Genomic DNA, 27,286 nt, shown 5'->3' with positions numbered 1-27,286 from the left:
CATAGCAGGAGCCCTGTCTGCAGTCACTGCTACCAGCTTTTCTAAAGGTACCTTTTTCTGCACAAAAATTCCTTCACCATGTTATACATTTCAACTCCTCTTGTAGTTGTCTGTTAGGGCAGTTGTGTCAAGAGTTCTTCTCTTGTGGACTCCAAAAGTTTGTACTGCTGCTGTCCACAGACTCATCACATTGGACATCAAACCACCTGCACTTTGTAAGATCCCAGTCCAGCTAATTAACCAAGTTATCAGACATAGCTGACACTTGTCTAAATATTGTAGTAAAAATTAGAAGAGTTCAATTGTTCTCATCCTTAGGGACAGTGATGGCAATTATCATCATTGATTGTTTCTCAAACTGAAAACAACAAGCAACAGAATACAGTTCTCCCCCCACCCCCCCCCCCCCCACCCCCCACAGGCTGCTGTCATGTTAACATTAGCTTGGAGCTCCAGAAAAGAACAAGAAAGAACAAAGAGAATGGCTCGAACAAGGCGTTGCTCACGGGGCGGTCGCTCGTGCCAGGCGGTCGCACGTGCTCGGGCCCGCTAAATGCTACTTGTAGCTTTAATTATTATTATTATTTTTCTTCCGACGGAACAGTCGCCTTTTTGAGGCCTTTAACATACCCCAAAACTCACCAAATTTCGCACACAAATCAGGAGTCGCGAAAAATTTTATATTTTATGGGAGACTGACATGGGTGCACAAAAATGGCTCGATAGCGCCACCTACAAAATTTGTTTTGGCGAGCCCCGCCACATGCTTTGACATACAAGCTTGATTTTTTCAAGGAATGTCCATCAGATGGAAACCTACAAAAAAGTCTCTTGGGACCAAGCTGTCAGTTGCACAGGAAGTCTGCTATATTGATGTCAATATGTCATTTTTGCTGCATTTTGGACATTTGCAGGTCTCGTTCTAGAACGAACTCCTCCTAGAGATTTATGAATAATGACTCCAAACTTTGGTTTTGTAAACTAGACCCATGTCCGATGTTAAATTGCGAAGCTTTTAAGTTTTTACGGTTGTTTGTGACCGTGGCGGCGCGTCAAAATTCGAGGTCATTTTGAAAACACGCCATGAAAAGAAAAATGGCCATTATTCAGCCATGCATAATCCAATTTGATCCAAAATTTATGTGCATGATTGCAGTCTGACTCTGAACACATCTGCAGTGGAAGAATCCGGAACAGGTGTAGCGCCACCTGCTGGCAAGAGGAAATGACATGTTTGACTTGGAGCATCACTGCTCCAAGTAGGATGAGCCGACACACCTCAAAATGATATCCACCTGTTAAAAAGCCATTGAAGTTTACTCTGACAAAAAGCCATAACTTTCAATGCGGGGGTGTGGTCGTGACAGAGCGGCGAAGTTGGGCGTCTCGCCATGCACACAAAAGTTGCTCTCACGTGCACATTCCTTGTCCGATCTCACTTAAATTCAATGGAGATGATGATGCTTCCATTCTGAAACCATGGATATGACAATCTTGGACGAGCTCCATAGCGCCACCTAGATATAAACAAATACATTTTTTGTCACATTTTGACCTATCTTTTCTCTGTGCTTTGTCAGACGTTCATAAAATTACAACAGGAGATACTCACAAGGGTCTTCTCTCATTGTTTAAAGTTTCATGGGCGTACACCTGACGGTGCTTGCGCAAGCCACCGCCAAACAGGAAGTGGTTGATTGCGTTGCAGTCAGATAATTAAAAATTCATAAAAAATCAACCGTTTGTATCACGAGGCTGAGATTTCAGAATGAGATGTCTCTTACATATCTCCACCTTAGATATACAGCTCTCGCATGGGTGCACAAAAATGACTCAATAGCGCCACCTACAATGTTTGTTTTCGCGAGCCCCGCCATGTTCTTTAACATACAAGCTTGATATTTACAGGACATGTTCATCAGATGGAAACCTACAAAAAAGTCTCTTGGGACCAAGCTGTCAGTTGCACAGGAAGTCTGCTATATTGATGTCAATATGTCATTTTTGCTGTGTTTTGGTCATTTGCAGGCCTCGTTCTAGAACGAACTCCTCCTAGAGATTTGTGAACAATGACTCCAAACTTTGGTTTTGTAAACTAGACACATGTCTGATGTTAAATTGCGAAGCTTTTAAGTTTTTATGGTCGTTTGTGACCGTGGCGGCACGTCAAAATTCGAAGGCGTTTCGAAATCACGCCATGAAAAGAAAAATGGCCATTACTCAGCCATGCATAATCCAATTTGATCCCAAATTGGTATGCATGATTGTAGTCTGACTCTGAACACATCTGGAGTGGAAGAATACGGAAAAGGTGTAGCGCCACCTGCTGACAACAGGAAATGACATGTTTTACTTGGAGCATCACTGCTCCAAGTAGGATGAGCCGACACACCTCAAAATGACGTCCACCTGTTGAAAAACCATTGAAGTTTACTCTGATAAAAAACATATCTTTCAACGCAGGGGTGTGGTCTTGACAGAGCGGCAAAGTTGGGCGTCTCGCCATGCACACAAATGTTGCTCTCATGTGCCCATTCCTTGTCCAATCTCACTGAATTTCAATGGATATGATGAAGCTTCCATTCTGAACCCATGGATATGACAACTTTGGACGAGCTCTATAGCGCCACCTAGTTATTGTATGGGGCACATTCTGCCCTGTATTTTCTCTTTGCTTTGTCCGATGTGCATGAAATTAAAACTGGAGATACTCAGAAGGGTCCTCTCTCATAATCTGAAGTTTCATGGGTGTACACCTGACGGTGCCTGCGTAACAGGAAGTGGTCGATTATGTGCACCCAAATAATAGAAATTTATTATAAATCAGCCGTTTGTCTCAGGAAGCTGAGATTTCAGAATTAGATGCCTTTAATAACCTCCAGCTTTGATATGTAACACAATAGGGTCTATGAGAAACTTCATACCTCTTTTTTTCCTATACAATTTTGGACTGAACAAAGATTTTTAGCATAAATTCTGTTTAGGTTATCAGCACCAAGAATTCAACTTTCATAGGCATTTATTTGCTACTGCTTCCTAAAAAAATTCAGAATGATTGAAGTTACAGGTGAACTTTTAGACATCATTTCATCCAAAAAGGTCCGAAAACGTCTTTTTAGGCAAAACTGCAAACACCTATTTTTTTGCATAACTTATCTTTCAAATATCAGCACAAAAAAATTAAAAACGGTAGGGATCTGTGTTTGCTGCCTTCCATATTTTTTTCAGACTTAAAAGTGTAACAGATGATTTATAAAAAATCCTTTTTCATCCAAAAACCTGTGTTAAATCTGTCTAGACTCCAAACAAACATTTTTTTATGGTAACTTATGTTTCAACAATCGACACCAATTTTCACAGACCTATAGCTAAACATGTCCCATAGCTACCTGAATATTTTCATAGATATAAAATGAACTGGTCATTCTAACATCTGGCATTCTAACATCTAACATCTTACATGTCAAAGCCTCTCTCAGCCTGGCTCTGCTGAAGGAGTCGTGTTACAACCCCGCCCCCTCCTGCTGGGACCCCTGCTATGTAAATTAGCAAGCAGTGAACAGAGAGATGAGGAGTAAGAATGGCCATTATTCAGGCATGCATAATCCAAAGACAGCCAGTTAAACACTGAAAGACATATTTTTTCGGTATGTCTTTCATACATCTTTAGTATTAAAAACTCTCCAAGATGAATGTGCCTGACTCCACCTGCAGGTGGATCACAGACTTCCTGACGGACAGACAGCAGTATGTGAGGCTGGGGAAGCTCGTCTCAGATACTCGGACCACAAGCACCGGATCCCCCCAGGGCTGTGTCCTTTCACCCCTGTTACTCTCCCTGTACACAAACAGCTGCACAGCTGGTCACCTGTCTGTCAAACTCCTGAAGTTTGCTGACGACACCACACTCATCGGCCTCATCTCTGACGGAGATGAGTCGGCCTACAGGAGTGAAATAGCCAGGCTGGTGTCATAGTGCAGCGCTAACAACCTGGAGCTTAATGCTCTGAAGACAGTGGAGATGACAGTGGACTTCAGGAAGGCCCCAGCCCCCCTCCCCCCTGTCATCCTCTGTGACTCCCCGGTGACCTCTGTGGAGTCCTTCTGCTTCCTGGGAACCATCATCAGCCAGGACCTCAAGTGGGAGCAGAACATCAGCTCCATCACTAAGAAGGTCCAGCAGAGGATGTACTTCCTGAGGCAGCTGAAGAAGTTTCACCTCCCTGAAAAGATGCTGGTAGACTTTTACACCGCCATCATCGAATCCACCCTCACGTCCTCCATCACAGTCTGGTTCGCTGCGGCCACGGCCAGAGACAAGGCCAAGCTGCAACGCGTCATCCACTCAGCAGAGAAGGTGATCGGCTGCCACCTCCCGTCTCTCCAGGAGCTGCACATCTCCAGGACCTGGAGGCGGGCAGCCAGGATTGTAGCCAACCCCTCTCATCCAGGACATAATCTCTTTCGGCCCCTCCCTTCTGGCAAGAGGCTCCGGTCCATCAGGACCAGGACCTCGCGCCACAAGAACAGCTTCTTCCCCACTGCAGCCAGCCTGCTGAACAGAACCCCAACTCCCCCAGGTGACCCCCCCTCCCCCCCCCCCCCGCCCACCAAAGGACTGTCGGTGCCACTTACAGGCCCCACCATCCCAGCCCATCTGTGCTCCCACTTTAATTCACCTTACTCTACTGTATATAGTGTGTTGTTGTTGTTAACTTAATTTTTAACTTATTCTTAATTGCACTATACACCAAGTCAAATTCCTCGTTTTGTAAAGTGCGCTCTACTGAACCTGGCAATAAAACTTTTTCTGATTCCTGATTCAGATTCTGATTCTATTAATCATTGTTTTTTATTCATTCAAAATGCAATTAAATCAATATTTTATTTTTTTTCTTTTCCTTTTTCTTTTTTTTTATCTCTTATATCCTTTTTTATAATCAATGTTTGAACTTCTTTTCCTTTCTATTGTCATGGTTTCAGTTTGTTGTCTTTTTTTTTCGCTTTAGTTCTTGTTCTGTCTTGTTTGGTTCTGTTTCCTGTTTTATTTTGAAAGGTTTCCTGTCTTGTCATGTTTCTTGAGTTTTACTTCCTTTGGTCCCCATCTGCCCTAATCGTGTTCACCTGTGTCTTGTCTGCCCTGTCTGTATATAAGTCTTGTCTCTGCCTTCCTCCTGTGCTGGTCCATTAACTTCTGCTCATGTTGATCACGTCTTCTTGTCTGGCGTCCATGTCCCTTGCCATGCCACAGTAAGTTTTTGTTTTTAGTTTTGTCATCCTGCTCTGCAGCGCTTTTTGTTAGTTAAATAAACCCACTTGCCCTGAACCCGTTTGCCTCCCGTCTCTGCGCCTGGGTCCTACCTGCTCTCGAGCCTCCCCCCCACACGACATCTATACATCCAATGAAATTAAACTACAAATCAACAAACACAACTGATAACAAATGTCTCTAAAAAATGATGTGTATATTTGCAGAACCTTAAAAACACCAAACAAATAACAAATGCTTCCCAATTAAAGCACAAAAAATGGAACACAAAATGTAAAACCCAAGTTAGAAATTGCAATTTGAAAAAGATACTTTTTTCAGCAGCTTTTCAAAATCAATCACCAATTCTACTCTTCTGTGGATGAAACAAAGAACTCCAGAACAATGAAGCCATTTCTCTAAGTCTCTCTCACCTTCAGTTTTAAACAAGGTCTGTGAAAATCCACCATACATTGGTCACATGAACTCAGAGACCTGCTAAAAGTGCACAATTGTAAAAGCTCTTTTATATAGACAACTGTTTGTTTGCTTAGAGCTCTAAATATAAAAAAAAATGCTTTTCTATCACCTAGACACAGATGGAGAACCATATCAACTGGATTAGTAACAGGGAAACATGTTTAGGTTTAAACTTACATCAATAGACAACATGAAGCTGTTCATCACATTTTTGACCTAAACATGTAAACACATCCTTGGCTCTGCGGTTAGGAAATGGTATTTGGGAATCTCTTTATACCAGGAGCCAGCCTGGCCATTGGAACATCGCCACAGTGCCCATCCAGACTGGGACAGCAACGGGGTCCACTTCAGAGCCGTGAGCTGCTGTGTTTAACTCCAGCTGTCCCAGCAAGGGAGACAACTGCAGCAACATCCACTGACCAAGCTGACAAGCCCTGGCAGAAAAGATCCCCACAAGAAAAACACTGGCTCAGGCAGGCTGGTCAAAAAAAAATAGTTTTGCCATTGTCTTGCAGCTCGCAGATCAAGTGGTTTAGTTTTCCAGTAATGTCAGTCAAGAATGCAAGTTCAGATTCACAATGTTCATATTCACCATATTCAACAGACATCTCCTCCAATAGCACCTTAAAAATCCTGTGCTGTTTTGCTTTGCAGCTGAGGTTGTTTACGATTTTCAGAATAAGAGTCATTATATGTCCAGAGCCAATCACTTCTGCACATAAGGCCTGCTGGTGAATGACGCAGCAGTAATGCAGACATTTTGGAAAGTCTGGGTCAGCTTTACAGTGAGTGATGAAACCTGTTTGTCTATTGATCATAGCAGGAGTCCCATCTGCAGTCACTGCTACCAGCTTTTCTAATTGTACCTTTTTCTGCACAAAAACTCCTTCACCGTGTTATACATTTCAACTCCTCTTGTAGTTGTCTGTAAGGGCAGATGTGTCAGGAGTTCTTCTCTTGTGGAAACCAAAAGCTATGCTGTACTGTTGCCGTCCACAGACTCATCACACTGGACGTTAACCACCTTCACTTTGCAAGATCCCGGTCCAGCTAATTGGCCAAGTTATCAGACATAGCTGACACTCATCTAGACATTGTAGTGGAAATTGAATGAGTTCTATTGTTCTCATCCTTAGGGACAGTGATAGCAATTATCATCATTGCTTGAATTTTTTTCATGCTATATGCAAAAGTCTTTGTCCCTTAAGGCAACAGATTACAGCCCCCCCCCCACCCCCCCCCCCCCCCCGGCTGCTGTCGTATTAACAATAGCTTGGAGCTCCAGAATGGACAAGAAAAAACGACGAGAATGGCTCGAGCAGGGCGTTGCTCACGGGGCGGTCGCTCGTGCCATGCGGTCGCACGTGCTCGGGCCCGCTAAATGCTACTTGTAGCTTTAATTATTATTAGGGCCCGAGCACGGAGTGCAAGGACCCTATTGTATCTGTTAGGTTTATTATTATTATTATTATTATTATTATTATTCTTCCGACTTTTCCGTCGCCTTTTTGAGGCCTTTAACATACCCCAAAACTCACCAAATTTTGTATACACATCAGGAGTCGCGAAAAATTTCATATTTTATAGGAGAACGGCATAGGTAAACAAAAATGGCTCGATAGCGCCACCTGCAAAATTTGTTTTCGCGAGCACCTCCATATGCTTTATAGTACAAACCTGATTTTAACAGGGCATGTTCATCGGATAGAAACCTACAAAAAAGTCTCTTGGGACCAAGCTGTCAGTCGCACAGGAAGTCTGATATTTTGATGACAATATGTCATTTTTGCTGTATTTTGGTCATTTGCAGGCCTCGCTCTAGAACGAACTCCTCCTAGAGATTTGAGAGTAATGACTCCAAACTTTGGTTTTGTAAACTAGACACATGTCCGATGTTAAATTGCAAAGCTTTTAAGTTTTTATGGATGTTTGTGACCATGGCGGCGCGTCAAAATTGGAGGTCGTTTCGAAAACACGCCATGAAAAGAAAAATGGCCATTACTCAGCCATGCATAATCCAATCTGATCCAAAATTGATGTGCATGATTGTAGTCTGACTCTGAACACATCTGCAGTGAAAAAATCTGGAAAAAGTGTAGCGCCACCTGCTGGCAAGAGGAAATGACATGTTTTACTTGGAGCATCACTGCTCCGAGTAGGATGAGCCGACACACCTGAAAATGACGTCCACCTGTTGAAAAGCCATTGAAGTTTACTCTGACAAAAAACCATAACTTTCAATGCGGGGGTGTGGTCGTGACAGAGCGGCAAAGTTGGGCATCTCGCTATGCACACAAAAGTTGCTCTCACGTGCACATTCCTTGTCCAATCTCACTGAAATTCAATGGATATGATGAAGCTTCTATTCTGAACCCATGGATATGACAATCTTGGACGAGCTCTATAGCGCCACCTAGTTATTGCATTGGGCACATTCTGCCCTGTATTTTCTCTTTGCTTTGTCCGATGTGCATGAAATTAAAACTGGAGATACTCAGAAGGGTCCTCTCTCATCATGTAAAGTTTCATGGGTGTACACCTGACGGTGCCTGCGTAACAGGAAGTGGTCGATTATGTGCACCCAAATAATAGAAATTTATTATAAATCAGCCGTTTGTCTCAGGAAGCTGAGATTTCAGAATTAGATGCCTTTAATAACCTCCAGCTTTGATATGTAACACTATAGGGTCTACGAGAAACTTCATCACTTGATTTTTTTAATGAAATTTTGGACTGAACAAAGATTTTTAGCATAAATTCTGTTTAGGTTATCAGCACCAAGAATTCAACTTTCATAGGCATTTATGTGCTACTGCTTCCTAAAAAAATTCAGAATGATTGAAGTTACAGGTGACATCTTAGAGAGCATTACATCCAAAAAGGTCCGAAAACGTCTTTTTAGGCAAAACTGCAAACACCTATTTTTTTGCATAACTTATCTTTCAAATATCAGCACAAAAAAATTAAAAACGGTAGGGATCTGTGTTTGCTGCCTTCCATATTTTTTTCAGACTTAAAAGTGTAACAGATGATTTATAAAAAATCCTTTTCATCCAAAAACCTGTGTTAAATCTGTCTAGACTCCAAACAAACATTTTTTTTATGGTAACTTATGTTTCAACAATCGACACCAATTTTCACAGACCTAAAGCTGAACATGTCCCATAGCTCCCTGAATATTTTCATAGATATAAAATGAACTGGTCATTCTAACATCTGGCATTCTAACATCTAACATCTTACATGTCAAAGCCTCTCTCAGCCTGGCTCTGCTGAAGGAGTCGTGTTACAACCCCGCCCCCTCCTGCTGGGACCCCTGCTATGTAAATTAGCAAGCAGTGAACAGAGAGATGAGTAGTAAGAATGGCCATTACTCAGGCATGCATAATCCAAAGACAGCCAGTTAAACACTGAAAGACATATTTTTTCGGTATGTCTTTCATACATCTTTGGTATTAAAAACTCTCCAAGATGAATGTGCCTGACTCCACCTGCAGGTGGATCACAGACTTCCTGACGGACAGACAGCAGTATGTGAGGCTGGGGAAGCTCGTCTCAGATACTCGGACCACAAGCACCCGATCCCCCCAGGGCTGTGTCCTTTCACCCCTGTTACTCTCCCTGTACACAAACAGCTGCACAGCTGGTCACCTTTCTGTCAAACTCCTGAAGTTTCCTGGCAGAAAAGATCCCCTCAAGAAACACTGCAGGCTGTTCCATAAATAAAATATAGTTTTGCCATTGCCTTGCAGCTCGAAGTTCAAGTGATTTAGTTTTTCAGTAATTTCAGTCAAAAATGCAAGTTCAGATTCACCAAATTCAAATTCACCATATTCAGCAGACATCTCCTCCAATAGCACCTTGAAAATCCTGTGCTGTTTTGCTTTGCCGCTGAGGTGTTGATTTTCACAATAGGAGTCATCATGTGTCCAGAGCCAATCACTTGTGCACATAAGGCCTGCTGGTGAATGAAGCAGCAGTAATGCAGACATTTTGGAAAGTCTGGGTCAGCTTTACAGTGAGTGATGAAACCTGTTTGTCTATTGATCATAGCAGGAGCCCCGTCTGCAGTCACTGCTACCAGCTTTACTAATGGTACTTTTTCTGCACAAAAACTCCTTCACCGTGTTATACATTTCAACTCCTCTTTTAATTGTCTGTAAGGGCAGTTGTGTTTTGAAAAATTTTTTAGACTTCTTTATATTTATAGATATGAAGATTTCTCAACTTAAATAAAGCAGCCGATTGAACTTCTAAGAAAAGTCCACCAGAGAGAGTCAAAGGGATTACAATTCGGCCTCTAGGTAGCAGGTGACCGTTAAGTATTTATGCTGTAAAAGATTTTGTTGTTCTTTGACAAAGTTCACATGCAGCAGGCTTCCCCCACCAGCAAAGCATCATGGGAAGTATGACGTCACAACCCCTGAATAGCAAACGTTTCTTGTGAGATGTATCTAACAGAATCACCCACAAAACATTTTTTTGAACACAGACATAACACAAAGAAGACAACACACCACCACTTTGGGATTGGAATGTAATTTTATTAGATTTTAACCCTTGGGATCAAACTAAAAACGGAGCTGTCTGATTGGTCCATGGGAGAACTCATGCCAATGGGGCACAAACCCAACAGCTACAATGTTCCCTAACGGACTAATGATCAATAAAATAATTACTATAAAATGTTCTACACATACATACGGAACTAAACGAAGTAGAACTTCTATTATTTCATGAAAGCAATAACATGTAATCAATCTACTTCATCAAATACGAACGATAAAATGCATGATGGGAAAAACCACAAGTCAAGCAGCTGGTCAAGCCATTGAAGGCAGGGCATTTTCGTCTGAGTACTCCCTCTGCTCGACCCCTGCTGGACGACTGGAGAATCACACCCCACAGAGAATTTCGCTGAAGCTTGCCGAATTTGAGCAAATCAGTTCTTTTCAGAACTTTCTCATTTCCTCTGCACTTCGATCTTCGACGCTCCTGACCAGCAAGGAAGACTACAGGACCCCCAGTGAGAAGAACTCGACCTTGCCAGACGCACTGCGCCGAGGACGCCTTCAATTTGACTCGAGGTTTGTCACGACCATTATGAATTTTCCCGCGACTTGTAAACGAACCATTACTTTAATCGACCATCGACACTTTTTTACATCGCCACAACGACTACTCACCTTCTGATTATCAATTTTATTGAATAAAAAACCGTAAAAGTTGCTTAAAATTGATTAGACGAACGCAAATAATTTGACCTTTTACTTCGTTGAACCGGAAGTGATGGCGGGCATTTTGTTTCGAACGTAATTTTAAAAAGACTTTTCAAAGCAAACCAACCGACGAATTTTCTTTTTAAACGGACACAAATGTACAAAATGACATGTAGAATCGATACTGGTCGACAAACAACAAGTTTCTATCAGTTTCAGAGATCGTTTTTTTTTGTAGTCTATCCACCATCTTTGTAGTTCTCAATTAAATATTCGAATGTAGTTTTTACGGTTTTTAAACCACATTAACCAGTGAAACTCCTTTCTAATTGATCAAATACATAGCAGTTCACATATAATACATTTTGAACGCGTGCCGACCCGTGAGTATTTCCACTGAAGATCAGTTCCAACCTATTTTGTACTTTTTAGGTTTTAAGTTAAATTTTCAGTGTTTAATAATTTCATAGGACACATGTTAAATTTATTTGTGTATAAATGTTTTCATATAATCTATAAGTGTGGCAGCCAGTATGAATATATTTGCAGGAACACACACAGATTTTAAAATGGCTGCTTGGCCTCCTGTTCGCTTTAGGATTGATAACGTTATTATTAGTTTATAAATGTTTTTATGGTCTTGGGCCTTCATATTTGTCTGATATGATTTTAATGTATGATCCCCTGTGGACCCTGAGGTCCTCTGATACAGGCCTTTTGGTTATCCCAAAAGTTAAAACACACGGCAAGGCCTCATTCAGTTTTAATGGACCTCCTCTATGGATTAGCCTCCCAGAGAGCATCTACCATTTCATGTCTATTAAAGTTTGTTTATGTATTTATTTTTGTTTGAATTAAATGTTTTTCCTTTTACATTTTTATTTGTAACTCCAGAGTTTTCCTCTGAGGGATCTTCCACACCAGTGACTAAACCTTTGTCTGGACAACAGAGAGAGGAGCTGTTTGCTGTTTTTTCCAGAGAACGTTGTGTTTTGTAAGCCATTAAAGAGTTTGGTAAAGGTAAGTTAAATTTGCAGTGTTTAATAATCTATTATAGCAGTGATCCCCAACCTTGTTTCAATAAACTTGATTGCACATTTTTTAAGTTAACGGACAGGTCTTTGAGATGTTGGTGGAGGATTACTGTAGCAACGCCACGCAGAAGGAGGAACAGATGTGTGACATCACACATCCCAGCTTTAATTTAGACACCCATGGATAGAACATTGCATGGCTCTCATCATCCTCCCCCCTTCTGCCACTCATGGTGCAAAAAAGAAAAATGTAGCTATTTTTTTCTGGAAGTAGAAGGCTCCTCTTCTGTCTCCTGGCTGGGCCTTTTCACCTATGCAAAAAAAACTTTCCAAAGACGTTTGTTTTTTACTCATTTTGCTAGCTCCTGGGTTTTATTTTAGCGATAACTTATCACGTGACTGAGAGGAGCACCTTGGTCTGTGTTACTATGGAAGCGATTCTGTAGCATTAATAAAAAGCAAAGTCAAAACCAGAAATGCCTTTTAATTTTCAAGATGAAGCTGCATTTTTTGACTCAAAAATAAAATGAAAAAGCCATCCACCAAAATGCTTTTTCATTTCCTTCTTCAACACTGATTATTCTGTCACTTAATTAAAATTAAAATGAAAATGGTATTTGACATTTCATTTTCAAGACGTTCCATGGTAAATGTGTAGCATAATTCATTTAGAAATGTCTAATTTGACATTTAAAATGGATTAATAGAAATGCTTTTTATTTTCAAAGTGAAGCTGCATTTTTTGACTCAAAATTAAAAAGAAAAAGCAATACTTCAAAATGCTTTATCATTTTATACTGCAACACAGCTTTTTTGTCACTTAATTAAAATGATAAAGAAAATGGTATTTGACATTTCATTTAAAAAAAGGTGCATGGTAAATGTGTAGCATAATTCATTTAGAAATGTCTAATTTGACAATAAAAATGGTTTAACAGAAATGCTTTTTAATTTTGAAAATGTAGCTGCATCAAATAGCTCAAAATTCAAATATAATTCAAATATAATAGCAATATTTCAAAATGCTTTTTCATTTTATACTTCAAACCGCTTATTCTGTGTCATAATTAAAATGAAAATGCAAAGAGGGGATTGCATTTGCATTTTAACATCCACCCTGCAAAACTTGGAGCAATATTCATTTCTTAAAAGCATTAGCAGAGGGGAGGCGGGGCGATGACGTCACTGCTTTCTCCGTGTGTCCGCCTGCTGAAAGACACACGCACCAGGAGCAGACTGTTAGTGGCAGAGAAGAGGGTTTTGTGATGGTTGTGAACTTCTGATGAGTTTGCACAGCTTCTCAGGACTAACTAGCAGCATGTCCGTCTTCTGCGGTCCTCCTCCTGACGCACGCAGACAAGCTTTTTATCTTCGGACCGCCAGCTGCCTTTTCATAGCGGAGCGCGAAGCTCCGATCGCTGAAGGCGGAAATGCTGCTACGATGATCCGAGAAACCATCATATGAATTTGTGTTTCCAGTGGTGTCCAGAACAAAATAAAAACTGATGTAATTCTCACATATTTACAAATTTATTTGCAGCTAAATTTGCTGTTTGACAGCTGGAGCTCCATCAACAGACAGATTTCTCCATGCTAAACGGTTGCTGGTTGGACCAAAAACACTCACTCAGCGTGAAGCTGCAGGAGACTATCTTCATAATGTGCTTTTATTACTGTTATGATTATTATTAAAGGCCTGCTCTGCTTGATCATATGTTTGTAAATCCGTGCGGTCAGACGACGCTGAAGAAGTTGGGTTGGGATTCACAGCTTCTGATTCAAGAGGGAGCTAAAGGAACATTCTGCTGCATTTCTCGCATTAAGATCCAGGAATCCAGGTTTGAGCAGGCCAGGTCCAGCGGTTTGTGAACAGGACCCAGTTTTAGGTGATCTTAATGCGAACACAGACACACCAGGTCTCTCAGCGACAGCGGCCGTACACACGGAGAAAGCAGTGACGTCATCGCCCCACCCCCCCTCTGCTAATGTGTTTAAGAAATGAATATTGCTCCAAGTTTTGCAGGGTGGATGTTAAAATGCAATCCCCTCTTTGCATTTTCGTTTTAATTATGACACAGAATAGGCGGATTGAAGTATAAAATGAAAAAGCATTTTGAAATATTGCTTTTATATTTGAATTTTGAGCTACATTTTCAAAATTAAAAAGCATTTCTGTTAATCCATTTTAATTGTCAAATTAGACATTTCTAAATGAATTTTGCTAGACATTTACCGTGGACCTTTTTTAAAATGAAATGTCAAACACCATTTTCTTTATCATTTTGATTAAGTGACAGAATAAGCTGTGTTGAGGAAGGAAATAAAGCATTTTGAAGTATTGCTTTTTCTTTTTAATTTTGAGTCAAAAAATGCAGCTTCATTTTGAAAATCAGAAAAGCATTTCTATTAATCCATTTTAAAGGTCAAATTAAACATTTCTAAATGAATTATGCTACACATTTACCAGAGAACGACTTGAAAATGAAATGTCAAATACCATTTTCATTTTAATTAAGTGACAGAATAAGCTTTGAGGAAGGAAAAGAAAGCATTTTGGGGGATTGTTTTTTCATTTTATTTTTGAGTCAACAAAATGCAGCTTCTTTTTGAAAATGAAAAAGCATTTCTGGTTTTAACTTTGCTTTTTATTAATGCTACTGAATCGCTTCCATACATTACTGGTGACATAGACGGGTGTGACAGTCACACAGAGAATCGGGCATCTTTTCAAAATAAAACATCTTTCAGATTCAGATATAAATAAACCGGAAGTAAAGTAAGTTATTTATTATTTGCGGCCCGGGGGTTGGGGACCACTGTATTATAGGACACATGTTACATTTATTTGTGTATAACTATTTTCCAATAGTCTGAATATTTAATTTTATGTTTTTGATTATTTGTCTGTGTGGTATAAATGTATTGCTTTATGTATACATAATAGAAATGAGAATTTTATTTTAATGGTGGTTTCATTTTTTTATTTTTTTTTTAGATGCCACGAAAGAAGGGATTTAATATGCGTCGCACCAAAGTGTGTAAGGTTCAGGAAGAAGGTAAAACTTCTGGTTGTGTTTGTCTGGAGCAAATACAGAGGCCTTTGATTTCTGGAATGAAAGTAAGATTGACAAATTCAAGTGATAGTACAACATCGCTTACATGTTGTGTTGTGGCTGCAATCAACCATGTTGTTGCTCCAGTGTGTACATGGAGGGACGCTGATGTTGATAATATTAGAAATGAAGGTGTGCAGTTGGTTTGTTCATTTAATGGAAGTGATGGATGTGTGAACAATTCCGAAAAGTTATTCAAGGTTTCTGAAAAGCTCAGTGTGTTTGGAAGAATTTGGGATGTTGCTATCAATGAGCCTGTGTATTCTGGTGATTCAAAGAGTGAAGATTTTTCACTGTTGTATGAAATGATGCAGGAGCGACTGATGGAGGAAGATCTGTGTTTGTTGGATTTGCAGGGTTTCGTTTGTGCTGTCATTCATCACAAAGAGTATTTTGTTGTGGTTGATTGTGGTGCACGAGATTCATCTGGAATGTTTTCTAATATTGGAACATCTGTGGCTGTCTTCAACAGTTGCTTTAATGACTTGATGTTGCACATTTGGAACTTGAAAAAGTCTTTGAATGCAGAATGGTTTGGCATTAGTTCAATGTTTGTGAAAGAAGCTTCTTGGGACGGGTGTAATAATACATTTGGTTTGGGAGCAGAGGATGCACGTGTGAATCAGTCAGTTTTGGGCAAAAGACAGACTGGTTTTATAAAAGAACATGTTCAGGAGTTAAATGACAAAATTGTGGTTGGCGATAAATGTAAAGTGTTAATGGAATGCAAAAATACATTGAAAATTGGAAAAAAGGGCAGTAATTTAAAAAAAAAATCATCTTCAGTGATTTTAAATGAAAACAATTGTAACAGATTTGACACAGAACGTTGTGTAAGGGGATCTTTTCATCAAGGAGATCGGCAGCTTCAAAACAGAGGTGTGCAGTGCATGGCAATAGCCCTGGTGAGTATGGCTAAACACACGCATCGTAGTGTTTTTGAGTGGGAGGCAACAGACTTGGACCATGTTGTGTTTCTTGGTGATCAGCTTTACTCCTCGGTGTGTGAAAACAAAATCATCCCTGGAAATTTGAAGTTTTTGTCAGTACCTGATTTGCCCATGGATTCTGAAATTGATGGTAAATTATTTAAGTTTGAGTATGGTGAATACGTTTCTGGGATTGTTAATGTGAGTAATGGTAAATTTGTTGACAGTGGTGAAGTGATAACTCTTAAAAAGGGACTGGAGCACATGCTTGTCAAGTATAAAACATGTTTTTTGACCATAGGCAGTAGTACTTGTGCTGTTATTTCAGAAAACGGCCATTATGCTGTGGTGGATTCACATGCACGCAGTGGTACTGGAATGGCAGATGTAAATGGAAGAAGTATTATCATGTACCTTCCTAGTCTTAATGATTTATACAATTATATTTGTTGCCTGAGTATTTCACTTGCAGGGAAAGAAATGGCTTTTGAAATTGCATCCGTTGCTGTTACTGACAATGATCATAGTGAGAAAAATAAACAAAGTGTGCTTGAGAAGGATTGTAAAACTGGATTAAATACTGGGTCACAGTTTGGTTTCGGGTGCAGTTTAGATGTTCAAACTGGTCCCTTACCGTTGCATGAAAGTAACAGAAAGCGTAAGCTTTCTACTGTGCAACGTGAATCAAAGAAGACAAAATGGTATGATGCTAATGAAGCTAGTTTGGATGTTGAGTTTCTTGATGTTTCATCAAAGAAACTTGAGTTTTACCCTGTTGATTTTGATGTTACACAAGCATTGTGTAAACAACTGAATGTGCATTGTGAAAACACTGCTTGTTCTAACCCTCTAGAGGTTGATATGTTGGGAATTCCATGTCAAACTGATCATATAGTAGCCGATGGCAATTGTTTTTTTAGGGCTGTGTCCAAAGTTATTAGTGGTACAGAGAAAAATCACATAAAGTTAAGACGTGCAGTTGTCACACATTTACAAAAGAATGTTGGAAATTATAGTTCTCTTTTGAGATCTGAAAATATGTCTGTGGATGAATATCTCAATGTTTCTAGAATGAGATTTTCTGGTAGTTGGGCTACAGAGGTTGAAATTCAAGCTACAGCTGACTACTTGGGTGTGAGTGTGTATACATTTCACAATGAACGTTGGTTGAAATATGCCTGTCAACGTAAGGCCATATCTAAACAAGGCATATATTTGCAAAATATAAATGAGTGTCATTATGAAGTTGTAACTTGCGTTGAAATGTTTCAGCAGCAGCGTTGTTTTGGGTTGTGTAAATCTATGGAAAAAAATAATTTGGGTCATAATATGAGGCAACGCAAAAGAGACTCAGAAATGCTGTCAGAAGGAGATTGCAAGAGTGTTAAACATGGCAGGTCTGAAGTTGGTGATTGTAATGAAGTTTTGTTTAGTGCATTGGTTAACAATGATCACCAAAACAGTGAAATTTATCAAAGTAACAATTTAGTTGAAAATGCTTTCAGTTTTTATCCATTGTCGTTTGAGAGTACAGTTTTGTTGTCAAAACATATTGATTTAGATTTTGTGAAGCAGTATGAAGACATTCCAACTAATAATGTAACGCTTGGTTCTATTTGTAAGACAGAGGTCACATTAAATGATGGCAATAGTTTTTTTCGTGCTATTTCTCGAGTCATTAGTGGATCTGAAAATTGTCATAGAAGAGTTCGACTGGCTGTTGTTAAGTTTATGCTAAAGAACAGTGACATTCATATGAAGTTGCTGGAGAAAGGATATGCCACAGTGTCTGAGTACATTCAAAAGTCACGTATGAAATATGTTGGCAGTTTTGTATGTGAGATTGACATTCAAGCTACTTCAAATGTTTTGGGAGTAGAAATTTTTGTACACAATGGTAGCATATGGAGAAAGTATAACCCTGTAAATAAAATACTTGGAAATCAAGCAATTTATTTGCGAGAATGTGGTGAGAAATATTACGAGGTTGTTGTTTGTGTTCATTGTAGTGGTAAAATTGGGTGTGCCAATTGGTGTAAAAGCAATAGTATTTGTTCTGAGAAACCACTGTTAAGATGTCGTTCTTTTCAACCACATAATGTTAGTTGTGATTCAGTTGGTGAATCTTCCTTTTCAAAGTATCTAAAAAAAAGGAGATCTTTTTACCACAAAATGCAATATCAAACAAGTGAACTGCATAAACAGAAGAAAAAAGATATGAGTAAAAGGAAATATGCATCTGATTCTTTGCGTAGATCCAGAGCATTAGAATTGAGTAAAAATAAATATAGGGAAAATGCTATGCATAAAATGTGGGTTAAAGAACGTAGTTCTGCAAAATACAGAACTGATGATTTACACAGACATCGTGTTAAAAATGGGAGTAAAAGCAAGTATAAATTTGATTTGTTACACAAACATAATGTTAAGGAAATGAGTAAAAGAAAATATCAGATTAATGTTACTCATAGAGAAAATGTTAAAGCACTGAGTTCTAGAAAATATCAGAGTAATGTTACTCATAGAGAAAATGTTAAAGCACTGAGTTCTAGAAAATATCAGAGTAATGTTACTCATAGAGAAAATGTTAAAGCACTGAGTTCTAGAAAATATCAGAGTAATGTTACTCATAGAGAAAATGTTAAAGCACTGAGTTCTAGAAAATATCAGAGTAATGTTACTCATAGAGAAAATGTTAAAGCACTGAGTTCTAGAAAATATCAGAGTAATGTTACTCATAGAGAAAATGTTAAAGCACTGAGTTCTAGAAAATATCGTCAAGATCCTCACTTTAGGAAAAGTGTGTTGGATGGGATGAAATTGAAGCGACAATTGAATAAAAAACAGTTGGAAGAGTTTGATGTTGTTATGAAACAATTTTTGGATAAAGTTAAAGATGGACCTGGGTTTGTTTGTTGTGTATGTCATAGGTTGTTATTTGAACATCAAGTATTACATTGTAAAAAAGAGTTGTACAGTAATGCAGGACTTGGACTTATCGCTGATCAATGTATCACTTCTGGTTATTTGCATATCTGCAATGCAAACTGCTCAAAAAATTGTGAATGGATGAAAACATCAAGAAGCAAATTGTGGATTTGTTACACGTGTCATGCTAAAATCAAGAAAGGTAAAGTACCAGCTGAAAGTGTTAAAAATAACTTAGAACTTGAACCTATACCAGCGGAATTGGCATGTTTAAATCAATTAGAACAACATCTAATAGCGTTACATATTCCATTTATGAAACTGTTAGCATTGCCCAAAGGTGGACAGAATGGCGTGCATGGACCTATTACTTGTGTTCCTGCAAATACTGAACAAACAACTTATTTGTTACCACGCATGTCTATTGAGGGTTCTCTTGTGCCTGTGAAATTAAAACGGAAGCTTACTTATAAAGGACATTATGAATATCAGTATGTTGATACGGAACGTGTTAAGCAGGCTTTACAGTTTTTACAAACCCATAATTATTATTATAACAACGTGAAATTTAATAATGATTGGATTAATGGTTTTTGTAAAGAAACATCTGATGTGGTAGAAAAAGATGTTGAATGCACTGCAAATGTTGACGATTCAAATGTTTTAGGAGATGAACTTCTGCATGATAGACAGCAGCATTGCATGTTCCAGGACACTTGTCTAATGCCAGTAGACATTGGTCAAGAGGCTTTGGATCAATATTTTGATCACATTTTGAATGTAGCTCCCGCTGAAGGCAATAGTCCGGTGAAGTTGTTGTCCGATATTACAAATGAGGCTAAGTGTTTTCCTGTGTTGTTTCCTAAGGGTGGACCAACATATCATGATGGAAGACAACATCCTTTAACTCTATCACGATATTTTAACAACAGGATTCTTAATGCTGATTGTCGTTTTGCACAAAATGTGGAATATATTTTTTTTGCCCAATATATGACAGAATTAGAAAAGGTCGTTTCAAATGTTTCGATTGCAGTAAGAAAAGGTAAGTATAATTTTAAAAATAAACGAGTAGTTACTGGAGAGTTGTTGAAAAGTGATGATTCTATTAAAAGGATGTTGGAATTTGATGATGGGTACCGATTTTTAAAACCAATTAGAGGTACGCCAGCTTTTTGGCAGGCGGCCCAGAAAGACCTCATGGCTTGTGTGAGGCAGCTTGGAATCCCCACATGGTTCTGTTCATTTTCTTCAGCTGATATGCGTTGGAAGAATTTACTTTCCTGCATTCTGAAGCACGAAGGTAGAACTGAAACTGTGGAGCAGTTGGAATGGGCAGACAGATGTGAGCTTTTGCGTCGTAATCCTGTCACTGCTGCTCGGATGTTTGATTTTCGTTGGCATTGTTTTCTGAAAGAGGTTCTTATGTCGCCTGCATGTCCTATAGGAAAAATTAAGGATTATTTTTATAGGGTGGAGTTTCAGCAACGAGGCTCACCACATCTTCATTGCCTGTTTTGGATAGAGGATGCACCTGTAATTGACAGAAATACAGATGCTGAAGTGATTGCATTTATTGATCGTTATGTGACTTGTGAGTTACCATCAAATATTGACTTACTGGAAATTGTAACATCTGTGCAAAAACACTCTGAAACACATGCGAAAACATGTAAAAAAAAAGGAACTGTGTGTCGTTTTAATTTTCCTAGACCACCTTCTGCGCGTACATTCATATCACGTAGCACAAGTGCTGAAGAGACACAGTCTTGTCAATGTGTGTTATCACAGAAAGAGTCTTGCAACTGTAAAGAAAATGCACAGACACCGCAATTGAAGAAAAAAGAGGCTTCTGCATTGATTGCACACATTAAAGCTGCTCTCTCAACTGATGGGCCAACTTATGACAATGTTGAGGATTTGTTTGAATCTGTTGGGTTAAACCAAAGCACATTTGAAACTGCATATAACTGTTGTGCTCGGAAAACCCATGTTGTGCTGAAACGTCAACTTAAAGAAGTTTGGATTAATCAATATAGCAAGCCACTGTTAAAATGCTGGAATGCTAATATGGATATACAGTTTGTTGTCGACGCATACGCATGTGTTGTGTACATCATTTCTTACATCTCTAAATCAGAGAAGGAAATGGGTTTATTATTGCAGTGTGCACAAAAGGAAGCATGCAGGGATGGAAATGCTTCTGCCAAAGAGAGTCTAAAAACATTAGGCAGTACATATTTGCACAACAGAGATGTATCTGCTCAAGAAAGTGTTTATAGACTGACAAATGCACATTTGAAAGAGTGCTCTCGGAAAGTTGTGTTTCTTCCTGTTGGTGAAAATACTGTTAAAATGAGTTTACCGTTAAAAGTACTTAAAGAAAAAGCATCAAAGCATTCTGTTAGCACAGATGATATGTGGATGACAAGCATTGTGGATAGATATAAGAACAGACCTAAGAGTGATGATTTTCCTTCAATGTGTTTAGCAGTATTTGCTTCCGAATTTCGTGTGTTGTCAAAAAATGAAAGTGCTGCTAAGCGAATAAAGTTGAACAACAACACTGGATATGTTGTAAAAAGAACCCGCACACAACCTGCTGTTGTACGTTACGTTAAGTTCTCTGAAACAAAACAGCCTGAATTGTTTTATCAAAGCAATCTGCAGTTGTTTTTGCCATACTACAGCGATAGCCAGCTGAAACCTCAAGGTTTTGAAACGTATCAAGACTTTTTTCATAAGGGCACGATAAGACTTGGTAATTCAGGTCTGCAGTTGGTAAAGTCCGTGGTAACATTAAACAGAAGTAAATTTGAAATTGATGGTGATAAATTGGTTAATGCTCAGCAAGGGATAGATAATGCTGGTGTAGTTGAAGATGCCTGGTGTGAATTATGCCCTGAGCAAGAATTGGAAAGACTTGAGTGTCAAGAGTTGTTGCAGAACCAAAAAAGTGTCGATGATGAACAGGAATTTGATATTCCTGATTTAAGAGTTTCTGCTCAACATAGCCATTTCTTTCAACTGAATAACACAAAAATGCCTCGTAGTGATGGCTTGGCTTTAATTCGCTCTTTAAATGAAATTCAGATGGATATTTTTTACCAAGTGAGAAAATGGTGTGTGGAAAAGGTTTTGGGAAAAAAGCCAGAACCATTCCACCTGTTCATAACAGGAGGTGCAGGGACTGGTAAAACTCACCTAATTAAAGCAATAAAATATGAATCAAATAGACTATTGTCTCCTCTTTGTCGTCATGTAGATGACATCTGTGTTTTGTTGACGGCTCCCACAGGAATTGCTGCGTTTAATGTACAAGCAAGTACTATACACAACACTTTTTGTATTGGTAAAGATGTCCGCTTACCTTACACACCACTGGGTGAGGAAAAATTAAATTCTTTACGTGCCATTTACAGCAGTTTACAGATTTTGATAATTGATGAAATATCCATGGTAGATCATAATTTATTAGCATATATTCATGGGCGTCTGAGGCAAATAAAGCAAACTGGTAACTCTGCATTGTTTGGAAATGTTTGTATTATTGCAGTTGGGGATTTCTTTCAATTACCTCCAGTGAGAGGAAAACCATTGTATGTAGAAAATGTGGGTATGGATCTTTGGTGTGGTGTGTTTGAAATTGTTTGCCTAGAAACCATTGTACGCCAAAAAGATCAGGAATTTGCCAAATTACTCGGCAGAGTTAGGACACGATGCAAAGGTACTGAAATGTTAAAAAGTGATATCCAACAATTGAAGTCACGTGAAACGGGAGAAGGCAGCTCTGCTTTACATATTTTCCCAACTAATGGTCAAGTAAATCAACATAATTTAACCCATCTACACTCATCCTGTCCAGAGTATGTAACTATTAAAGCTCAAGATTATGTAAATTGTAAGGAAACAGGTAGACAAGTGTTACTAAGTGGTAATCATTCAAATGCTAACAATACTTGTCTAGCAGAAAGACTTCTTTTGGGGAAGAATGCACGTGTCATGCTCTGTAAAAATGTTGATGTGGCAGATGGTCTTGTCAATGGTGCATGTGGAATTGTGACTGATATTGTCTATAGAAACTCTGACTTTCCACAAATTGTTTTTGTGAATTTTGATAATAAAGACATTGGAAGACAACGGAAGAAACAGTATGAAAATCATCCAGGGCTTGTCTCAGGTTCTGTAGCCATTGTTCCAGAAGAGGAACGAGTCACAGGAAGAGGTGGTCTGAGACGTCAGTTTCCTCTAAAACTTGCTTGGGCTTGTACTGTTCATAAAGTTCAGGGTCTTACCATTGATAATGTTGTTGTGTCTTTGAAAAAAACTTTTGCTCCTGGGCAGGCTTATGTTGCATTAAGCCGCGTAACAAGTTTGTCTGGTTTAATTATTCAAGATTTTAAGGAACAGGCCATTTACTGTAACAAAACAGTTTCTGAATATGTGGCAAACATGCCTCAATATCTGATAAATAAAGAAAATCTCACTTCTAGTTCATGTGAATTCAGCATTTTCCTCATGAATGTGCAAAATTTACAGTGGCATGTAAAGGACTTAGCTTTGTGCACAAAACAGTTACATGTTAACTGCATAGCTGTAACTGAAACATGGCTTCCAAATGCACCTTTAACTGATGCATTGAACATCAGTGGGTATAATTTTTATAGTATGCCACGCTCACTGTCTTATAGTGGAGTAGATCCTAGACTGAATGTGATTAAAGGCTTAAAACATGGTGGTGTTGGAATGTACACCGTTGAAAATATCCTGTTTGAACATGTAGAGATACAAAATGTAGATATTGAATGTTTAGTGCACAGATTTATTACATCAAACATAGTCGTGGCAGTTCTGTATCGTCCACCATCATATGCCATTTCATTATTTAGAGAGAACCTTAAGAAATTAGTTGATCTTTTGGAGCCCCTGGGTGATACCATTGCTATAATGGGTGATTTTAATGAAAACTTAGTAAACTCTAAGACAATAACTGATTTCATGGCACATAAAGGTTTCATTCAACTGGTTTCTGAAAACACAACGTTAAAAAATACGATAATCGATCATGTGTACTTAAAAACAACAAACTATAAAGTCGAATGTACAGTTGTACAAACATACTTTAGTGATCATGATGGGGTTCTTTGTCGTTTTACACATGTAAGTGACTGTTGATGATTGTGGCAAAGGAGAAAGGGAGAGATGGCGACATCTTTATCTCTTTTAAGTCACAAATGTCTGACTTAATATAAAACGTCAAATGTTGAACTCAATACATGCTGGTGTCAGTTGTTGTGGCGAAGGAGAAAGGGAGAGATGGCGACATCTTTATCTCTTTTAAGTCACAAACGTCTGACTTAATATAAAACGTCAAATGTTTAACCAAATACATGCTGGTGTCAGTTGTTGTGGCGAAGGAGACGGGGAGAGATGGTGACATCTTTATCTCTGTTAAGTCACAACGTCTGACTTAAATTAAAACGTCAAATGTTTAACCAAATACATGCTGGTGTCAGTTGTTGTGGCGAAGGAGACGGGGAGAGATGGCGACATCTTTATCTCTTTTAAGTCACAAACGTCTGACTTAATATAAAACGTCAAATGTTGAACTCAATACATGCTGGTGTCAGTTGTTGTGGCGAAGGAGAAGGGGAGAGATGGCGACATCTTTATCTCTTTTAAGTCACAAACGTCTGACTTGATATAAAACGTCAAATGTTTAACCAAATACATGCTGGTGTCAGTTGTTGTGGCGAAGGAGACGGGGAGAGATGGTGACATCTTTATCTCTGTTGAGTCACAACGTCTGACTTAAATTAAAACGTCAAATGTTTAACTAAATACATGCTGGTGTCAGTTGTTGTGGCGAAGGAGACGGGGAGAGATGGTGACATCTTTATCTCTGTTAAGTCACAATCCTCTGACTTTATGGAAATATGGTTTCTTTTCCTGCATCATGAATACATATAAGGCATTACAAATTTACATTTTTTTCTGTAGTTAGCAATTGAGTAAAGAATCAAAATCCTTTTTTTGCATATTTCTAAATTTCAAACCATCTGATTTACAAACATATTACAAGTACTCAAAAAGTACTTCAGAAAGTAATTGAAATTTATGTATCTATTGCATTCCTATGGCCTAGTTATTCATGATGCAGGTTTTGCTTTCCTTGCCATGTGACTTCAAAAAAGCAAAAGACATTGGTAATGGTACTCCCAGTTACTGGGATGGGGTTCGATTCCCTACAATGTCCGTGTTCTGAGGTCACATAAACATTTTTTTAATGTCAGTGAATATATGTCTTCATGAATTAACTTTTTTAATCAGAGAAATTTCTATAAATCTCGCCATAGGAGAATCCCCACCGCACCCACCCAGACTAGAACATCAACGGGGTCCACTTCACAGCCGTGAGGCTGCAAAGTTAAACTCCAGCTTCCCCAGAAAGGGCAACAACCACAGACCAAGCCGACAAGCCCTGGCAGAAAAAATCCGCACAAGAAACACTGCAGTCTGTTCCAAAAAAATATATAGTTTTGCCATTGCCTTGCAGATCACAGTAAAAGTGATTTAGTTTTCCAGTAATGTCAGTCAAAACTGCAAGTTCAAATTTACCATATTCTTATTCATACTCACCATATTCAGCAGACATCTCTAATAGCACCTTGAAAATCCTGTGCTGTTTTGCTTTGCAGCTGAGGTTTTTTATGATTTTCACAATAGGAGTCATTATGTGTCCAGAGCCAATCACTTCTGCACATAAGGCCTGCTGGTGAATGAAGCAGCAGTAATGCAGACATTTTGGAAAGTCTGGGTCAGCTTTACAGTGAGTGATGAAACCTGTTTGTCTATTGATCATAGCAGGAGCCCCGTCTGCAGGTATGGCTACCAACTTTTCTAATGGTACCTTTTTCTGCACAAAAACTCCTTCACCGTGTTATACATTAAAACTCCTCTTGTAGTTGTCTGTTAGGGCAGTTGTGTCAATCATGTTAAATGTAGCTTGCAGCTCCAGAAACCAGAAGGAAGACTGAAGCCAAACGGTTCGAGCAGGGCGTTGTTCTTGGGGCGGTCGCCCATGCCAGGCGGTCGCACGTGCTCGGGCCCGCTAAATGCTACTTGTAGCTTTAATTATTATTATTCTTTTTCTTCCGACGGAAGAGTCGCCTTTTTGAGGCCTTTAGCATACCCCAAAACTCACCAAATTTGGCACACACATCAGGAGTCGCGAAAAATTTCGTATTTTACAGGAGATTGGCATGGGCGCACAAAAACAGCTCGACAGCGCCACCTACAGTGACATTTGTCCCGAGCCCCCGCATATGCTTTGACATACAAGCTTGATTTTTTCAGGACATGTTCATCAGATGGAAACCTACAAAAAAGTCTCTTGGTACCAAGCTGTCAGTCGCACAGGAAGTCTGCTATATTGGTGTCAATATGTCATTTTTGCTCTATTTTGGACATTTGTAGGCCTCCTTCTAGAACGAACTCCTCCTAGAGATTTATGAATAATGACTCCAAACTTTGGTTTTGTAAACTAAACACATGTCCGATGTTAAATTGCGAAGCTTTAAAGGTATTACGGATGTTTGTGACCGTGGCGGCGCGTCGAACTTGGAGGTCATTTTGAAAACACGCCATGAAAAGAAAAATGGCCATTACTCAGGCATGCAAAATCCAATCTGATCCAAAATTGATGTGCATGATTGTAGTCTGACTCTGAACACATCTGCAGTGAAAAAATCTGGAAAAAGTGTAGCGCCACCTGCTGGCAAGAGGAAATGACATGTTTTACTTGGAGCATCACTACTCCGAGTAGGATGAGCCGACACACCTGAAAATGACGTCCACCTGTTGAAAAGCCATTGAAGTTTACTCTGACAAAAAACCATAACTTTCAATGCGGGGGTGTGGTCGTGACAGAGCGGCAAAGTTGGGCATCTCGCTATGCACACAAAAGTTGCTCTCACGTGCACATTCCTTGTCCAATCTCACTGAAATTCAATGGATATGATGAAGCTTCTATTCTGAACCCATGGATATGACAATCTTGGACGAGCTCTATAGCGCCACCTAGTTATTGCATTGGGCACATTCTGCCCTGTATTTTCTCTTTGCTTTGTCCGATGTGCATGAAATTAAAACTGGAGATACTCAGAAGGGTCCTCTCTCATCATGTAAAGTTTCATGGGTGTACACCTGACGGTGCCTGCGTAACAGGAAGTGGTCGATTATGTGCACCCAAATAATAGAAATTTATTATAAATCAGCCGTTTGTCTCAGGAAGCTGAGATTTCAGAATTAGATGCCTTTAATAACCTCCAGC

General features: G+C 39.2%; 1 long non-coding RNA gene across 1 annotated transcript; it reads left to right on the top strand.

Annotated features, from left to right (window-relative positions):
• Positions 1-9,322: 9,322 nt before the first annotated feature.
• On the top strand, positions 9,323-25,342 carry LOC144993994 (uncharacterized). Its single transcript, XR_013657334.1, has 3 exons — positions 9,323-10,818; positions 11,845-11,970; positions 14,980-25,342. It is a non-coding gene; the product is annotated as an uncharacterized LOC144993994 (long non-coding RNA).
• Positions 25,343-27,286: the final 1,944 nt, after the last annotated feature.

This window comes from Oryzias latipes, chromosome 1, assembly GCF_053564925.1.
Source record: "Oryzias latipes strain Hd-rR chromosome 1, Olatipes_Hd-rR_3.1".
Taxonomy (NCBI): Eukaryota; Metazoa; Chordata; class Actinopteri; order Beloniformes; family Adrianichthyidae; genus Oryzias; species Oryzias latipes.
This window is presented reverse-complemented; position numbering and strand designations above follow the sequence as displayed.